Here is a 7,366-nt window from a genome sequence, read left to right as displayed (position 1 = left end):
CAGCACCGAAACTTTGACGAGAATGATTCTGATTTTATTACTTTCAAACGGTGACTGATAACGGATAATGTATTGACAGTATCAAGGTCACGTCAGTTGAGGCTCGCGCAGCCTGTCTGACTCACGGAGAAATCAAAGCTAATAAGCGCAACAGCGAAGAAACAAACATGAACAAACATACTGCTGTAGAAAAAAAGATACATATTCCTTATAATATATGATATGGGTAAGCAACATCACACGACTAAGAGTGATGTTTTCCTGACTGTCAGCACGATTGCAAATGTGACATCGATTTTTATACAACAGTAGTTCAATAAACAAGTAGTTAATATTAACTGACTTGCATTTTAGAGACATTATTGATTGCTTTTGCTCCATTTCGCAAACGAAAATTTTAAGCAAAGCCACAGCAGCAGAACACATCTCCGAGCAACACACAACAGTGTTTCGTTACTGAATGATTCAGCATTTTTGAATGAATCGGGTGAATCAATAGCCCCTTTCACACAGTAATACCAGTGAATTGCCGTAAAATTACCGGAATTACTTTACCGGTAAAAACAAAAATGCACTGTTCACACAGGCAATGACATTTTTACCGTTAAAGCACCATTCACACATCGGTTTCAAAGTACCGGTAAATTCTGTGACATTAACCAGAAATTACCTCCAAACAGCTGCACTTCCCAGTGTTGTGTTTGTAAACATGGAGGGGTGTACGCTGTCAGTGTTTTTGTTGATGTTTTCATTTTTGTGTCAAACGTTCACATTCATGCAGCTGCTTTTGGCCCAGAGACATCATATTAGACGACTTCAAACCAAAACTACACACCATGGAGTAAATGCGTCATCTGCGTCAGAATGTTATGATTGGCCCAGAGCTGTTGAATTTTGAATTTCTATGGCTCTGGATTGGCCCAGAGTAGACGTCTTACGTCAGCGCATCCTGAACTTGTACGAGCTCATACCGGTAATCTTCATTCTGCGTTCACACTGAGCAGATTACCGATAATTTACTAGTAATGTTACAACTTCTTATATCGGTAAATTGCCGGAATGAATTTACCGGTATTTTTTAATAGGTCCTGTTGACACATGATCTCTTTATGGTAATTTACCAGTAATTTACCAGTAAAGTCTGTATGTGTGAAAGGGGCTAACGATTCAGTGAGCCATTCATAAAGACAGTCACTAGGCTCGTTTAAGATGAGCAAAATCTGCACAGAACCGATCACCGGTGATCACCATGAGAAACATGCCATTTAGAAATGTGTCCGAGGGCGGTCTGCCTTGCTCTGATGTCACTCTGACGTGTGCCAAAAATCTCTTGCGACAGCGAGTTGGCCGCGCAGTCGAGCGCAGTTGCTTTCCCCCAGTTGCGCTGACCAAAAGCATGATGGGAAACTACTTGCTGACGACAATGCTCATTGGTTCAAACAGCCGTGATGTTGCGTTCTCTTCTAAAATGTTTTATTTTTTATCTGATATCATGTGATTGTGTTTAAATTATGTATGATTATTCACAAACACTATGACAGTGTGATCTCTGTGTGAGATGTGTGATTGTTGTCATATTTCTGAAAAATACTAAAATATGTGTTTGATGCCGCCTACTCTCGCCTAAATTTCAGGTGAGGCTAGCCGCATCTCAAACGAGCCTACTTGCTTCATTTACTGAATGAATCAGCCGTTTGAACAAATTGGTTGAATCAATGACCCACTCATTAAGACTACTGGTGGTTTGGTTTCATATTTAAAAGTATCATTGTATTTTTTCAACATTTCATATTTGTATGTTAAAAAAATAAAACATTAATCTTATAACATTATTTATGCATTTACAGTTTTACTGTGTAAATGCATTTATGGAACCTCTTATTGTCAGGAAGATGGACTGTCTGTGTTGTGTTTTGCTCCCCATGACCTAGTTTTCCCTCGTGTGTTACATGCCCATATTTGGTTTCCTTTCTGTGCCTGTTCCTATTGTATTTAATTGAGTCCAGGCGTGTCTCGTCATCCCCTCGTTTAGTTAAGTACTTAGAAACATGCCATTTAGAAATGTGTCCGAGGGCGGTCTGCCTTGCTCTGATGTCACTCTGACGTGTGCCAAAAATCTCTTGCGACAGCGAGTTGGCCGCGCAGTCGAGCGCAGTTGCTTTCCCCCAGTTGCGCTGACCAAAAGCATGATGGGAAACTACTTGCTGACGACAATGCTCATTGGTTCAAACAGCCGTGATGTTGCGTTCTCTTCTAAAATGTTTTATTTTTTATCTGATATCATGTGATTGTGTTTAAATTATGTATGATTATTCACAAACACTATGACAGTGTGATCTCTGTGTGAGATGTGTGATTGTTGTCATATTTCTGAAAAATACTAAAATATGTGTTTGATGCCGCCTACTCTCGCCTAAATTTCAGGTGAGGCTAGCCGCATCTCAAACGAGCCTACTTGCTTCATTTACTGAATGAATCAGCCGTTTGAACAAATTGGTTGAATCAATGACCCACTCATTAAGACTACTGGTGGTTTGGTTTCATATTTAAAAGTATCATTGTATTTTTTCAACATTTCATATTTGTATGTTAAAAAAATAAAACATTAATCTTATAACATTATTTATGCATTTACAGTTTTACTGTGTAAATGCATTTATGGAACCTCTTATTGTCAGGAAGATGGACTGTCTGTGTTGTGTTTTGCTCCCCATGACCTAGTTTTCCCTCGTGTGTTACATGCCCATATTTGGTTTCCTTCCTGTGCCTGTTCCTATTGTATTTAATTGAGTCCAGGTGTGTCTCGTCATCCCCTCGTTTAGTTAAGTACTTAAGTCCTGTGTGTTCCCATGTCTAGCGTCCAGTGTCTTATCGTCCATCCCCATTGCTACGTGTGTGTTCCTTGTTCCTGTGTTTGGATTAATAAAGATAGCCTTTTCGTGAATTCTCCCACGTCTCCTCGCTCTTTCGTTCCGAGACTGTAGGCAACTGTGACAGAACACTGGACCTGTAAATAGTTTATTTGCGTCTTCCCCTCCGTTTGTTTTCTGTGTTTTTTACAGTGTTTGTTTTCTGTTTTTCACCGTGTTCCCCATGGATTCCCTAGCAGCAAAGTTTACCTCCCTCGCCCTCGCCCGCAAGGATCTTTGGAGTATGCTGTGGAGTTTTAATGGCGTTCGACGACGCTGCGCTGAACTCCCTGTTCTGGATCGGGGCCAACTACTACCGCCCCATCGACCTCCCAGACACCACCGGACTGTGCTGGAGGGAAGCAATCATCCGGTGTCTGGAGAGTGTCTACTTCTGATCCAGAACACAGCCAAACCCAGTGCCCAGCCCACCATCTCCCCGCTGCGTGGAGCGCATGCCCGAGCCCACCGTTGACGCCTCCGCCCTGCACGCCATGGCCCCTCCTGCAGGTCTACCAGGCCAAGGCATTTAAGCAGCTGCACGAGGGCAGTTCTGACCCAGGGGTAATGCAGGAACTGCGCTCGGTCAGACGATGTCCACCCTGGTGGTCCAGGAACGACATCTATGACTGAACCTGGCAGATATGAGGGAGGCCGACAAACACCGTTTCCTGGACTCACCAATCTCCCAGGCTGGCCTTTTCGGCGATGCAGTGGAGAGCTTCATCCAGCAGTTCTCCGCCGCACAGAATCAGACGGAGGTGATCAGACACTTCCTGCCCCAGCGGCCCCATTCACCTCTTTGCCAAACAAGGATGCTCCCGTCTTGCGAGCCGAAATCGCAGTCCTGCTGGCGAAGCATGCGATAGAGCCGGTCCCTCCAGCCGATATGAAGTCGGGGTTTTACAGCCCCTACTTCATTGTACCCAAGAAAGGCGGTGGGTTACGACCAATCCTGGCCCTGCGCGTTCTGAACCGGGCCCTTCACAGGCTCCCGTTCAGGATGTTGACGCAGAAACGTATCTTTCGATGCATTCGTCCGCTCGATTGGTTTGCAGCGATCAACCTGAAGGATGCGTACTTTCATGTCCCTCGACACAGGCCGTTCAGACCATTTCTGCGGTTTGTGTTCGAAGGACGGGCATCGAGCACAGTTGGGCGAACACAGGGGTGTGGTACTCAGCCACCTCAGCCGGTTGGGGCTTCGGGTCAACTGGGAAAAGAGCAAATTCTCCTCCGTGCAGAGGATCTCTTTTCTCGGTATGGAGTTGGACTCAGTCAATCTGACAGTGCGCCTCTCAGTAGAGCTCACTCAGTCGATGCTGAGCTGCCTGGAGTCATTTCAGCGTAGGAGGGCGGTTCCACTGAAACAGTTTGAGAGAGCTCCTGGGGCATATGGCATCCGCTGCCGCTGTTACGCCGCTCGGATTGCTTCATATGAGACTGCTTCAGCATTGGCTTCACGACCGAGTCCCGAGATGGGCATGGCAACGCGGTACTTACCCGGTCTCAGTCACCCCGTCCTGCCGCTAGACCTTCAGCCCGTGGTCGGACCTTGCCTTTCTTCGGGCAGGAGTTCCCCTAGTGCAAGTGTCCAGGCATGTTGTTGTCTCAACAGATGCCTCTGTCATATGCTGGGGTGCCATGTGCAATGGGCATGCAGCATCAGGCACCTGGACAGGGCCTCGTCTGCAGTGGCATATCAATTGCCTCGTGTTGCTAGCAGTTTGGCTTGCTCTGCACCGCCACAAGGTCAGCCCTTGTGCTGGGCTAGGTGCCCATGTGTAGTGATTACCCCTTTGGGTGATCCCACATGTGTACTCTTCCACGGTACGGCTTCCCTCACGGTAAGCCTGTGTTTTCCTGGCAGACTCCCTCTGCCGTCTCTGCTGTGTATTGATCTCACCCCAGGTTGGCTGAGTCTGTGTAACTTCCACATGATATCTTCTTTATGTAGGATGTGGCTTCCGTAGCGTTCCCCTACTTGGGTACACCAGCCCTGTCCTATCTTCCGCCCCGACTGGTGTGGGGGGACTTGCCGGCTTTCGCAGGGCACTGGAGGGGGTCAGCCAGGGTGCGAACTACGGGGGAGCTATGGGGAGCTCGGATCCCCTTAATAAGACATGGGCTCCCCTGAAAACGGGATTTGTGAAATTTTGGGGGGTCTCAAAAAATATTGACAATGTGTTATTTTGACGTGCAATTTCAGTTTTGTGTAATGTAATCATCGTGGATTATTATGTGTAAAATTGCAAAAATATCATTCATTCATGCATGACGGCAATTTAAACCTAATTCACTTCAATAAAGATAACATGCTATTCTTGTCATGAGCATCAAGGTGGGGGGGCGCTGCGGTGCAAATTCCACTCATGTTTAGTATATGTTAACTCAAAGATTCGTAGAAAAAAAATAAACGCTGGACGTTACGTATGTAACCCTCGTTCCCTGAAGGAGGAAAGAGAGACGTTACGTTCCGTCGCCACAGTTGCTGTACCACCGCTGTATGGCCGAGGCACACCGTCTCGGCTCCTCAGCGAAAAACTGAATGTGCGACTGCATGCACTCTCCTTATATACCCGCGCTGCGGGGCGGGGTGCGCGACGCAAAGATCACACGCCAACACTTATTGGCTTGTTTTGTTAACACTCGAAGGTGACTGGTCTCTCTAGCGAGGATCCCAATTCGTCAGTCACTGACGTAACGTCTCCGTTCCCTCCTTCAGGGAACGAGGGTTACATACGTAACCGAGATGTTTTATTGAGCACTTTAACACTGTTTATATACCACAAATCTGCACTTGTGCCACTCTGAGTTTGGACTTCCTGCCCTGCAGCTGCACAGGGGTCCTGTTTCTAAACCCCTCGTACCCTGTCCTGCTTCTGTGCTACAGACTTCCCCAGTTCTAGCTACTAATGGATTACTCTGTGACTGCACAGACATTTATCTAAACTCAAATTTCAGGAAGGTCAAAGAGGGTCAAACAGTCAGGAGTTGTTTTGAAGATATGAATTATGATAAGATCTAAAAAGCATTCTTGAACAGATAAGTTTTGAATTTGAATATGCGTTTTTGAAGACACATGAGGTGGGGCTTCAGTAATACACTGTTTATTTACCCCACACACGTCTGGCATTCTTAAAATTTGTGATGTATCAGTGTTTGCTACACAGGATAGCCCTCAGGCCTTTCAAAACAGCACCCAGTTTCTGCATGTGAAAACAGAATAACACCTGTGTTGTCTTTGTTATAACGTTTACAGTCCATTTTTAAAAATATATATTTTAAATAAGATTTCTTCAGATGACTTAGTTATGACACATTTACTATTGTCAGTGTCCAAGGCTTATGAGTCACACCTGAGATTTTAATGGATTCAGACCATACGTGTTCTGTCTTTGCTTTCGGCTCTCGAGTTGAGCTTTTTGTTCAGGAGTTGTTTTGAAGATATGAATTATGATAAGATCTAAAAAGCATTCTTGAACAGATAAGTTTTGAATTTGAATATGCGTTTTTGAAGACAGGGCTTCAGTAATACATGGTTTATTTACCCCACACAAATGTCTGGCATTCTTAAAAGATGTGATGTATCAGTGTTTGCTACACAGGATAGCCCTCAGGCCTTTCAAAACAGCACCCAGTTTCTGCATGTGAAAACAGAATAACACCTGTGTTGTCTTTGTTATAAAACGTTTACAGTCCATTTTTAAAAATATATATTTTAAATAAGATTTCATCAGATGGCTTAGTTATGACACATTTACTATTGTCAGTGTCCAAGGGCTTATGAGTCACACCTGAGATTTTAATGGATTCAGACCATACGTGTTCTGTCTTTGCTTTCGGCTCTCGAGTTGAGCTTTTTGTACATTACCAATACCATAAATAAAATAACTGCTGTCAGGACTTCCTGACTGATATATTGATGCTATTTTTCTGCTATGAATTCCTGTTCATTGTGCAAAGGCATAAGTTTAAACCGAGGATTTTCATTTTACCCTCGACCCAGACGCCGAAGGCTCTTCAAACAGGATACAGAGGTAGATGGCAAAAGAGATTTGAAGTGATAGCCCATTTTAGCAGAGAAAAAGGCTCTGATTGTCTCTGCTCTCCATCGCTCCCTCCCCATGACAGCCTCGCATGCCACTGGAGAAAGAAAGGAAATAAAGCAGCTGAGAGAAAGACAGAGAAAGTGAGGGAGAGAGTTAGAGAGGACAGTGTCGCTGTGCAGCTGCTCCTCTGGATGTTTTTGGATTACATCAGTTCTGCAGAAAGAAAGGAGCGAAGGACGGATAGAAAAGGGATCAGAGGGAGCGGGGCACACTCCACAAATCAGGGCTCTTATTTTGGGAGGGGGCTGGGGCTCACTCTGGAGTTCTGTAGGACAGAGCTGTCATTGTTAGCAGGTTGAAGTGGGTAAAGCCAGAGCTCAATAGTGTGGCGGGACCCATCCCCCC

Source organism: Sinocyclocheilus rhinocerous, unplaced genomic scaffold (genome assembly GCF_001515625.1).
Source record: "Sinocyclocheilus rhinocerous isolate Xijiao unplaced genomic scaffold, SAMN03320098_v1.1 scaffold878, whole genome shotgun sequence".
Classification (NCBI taxonomy): domain Eukaryota; kingdom Metazoa; phylum Chordata; class Actinopteri; order Cypriniformes; family Cyprinidae; genus Sinocyclocheilus; species Sinocyclocheilus rhinocerous.
This window is presented reverse-complemented; position numbering follows the sequence as displayed.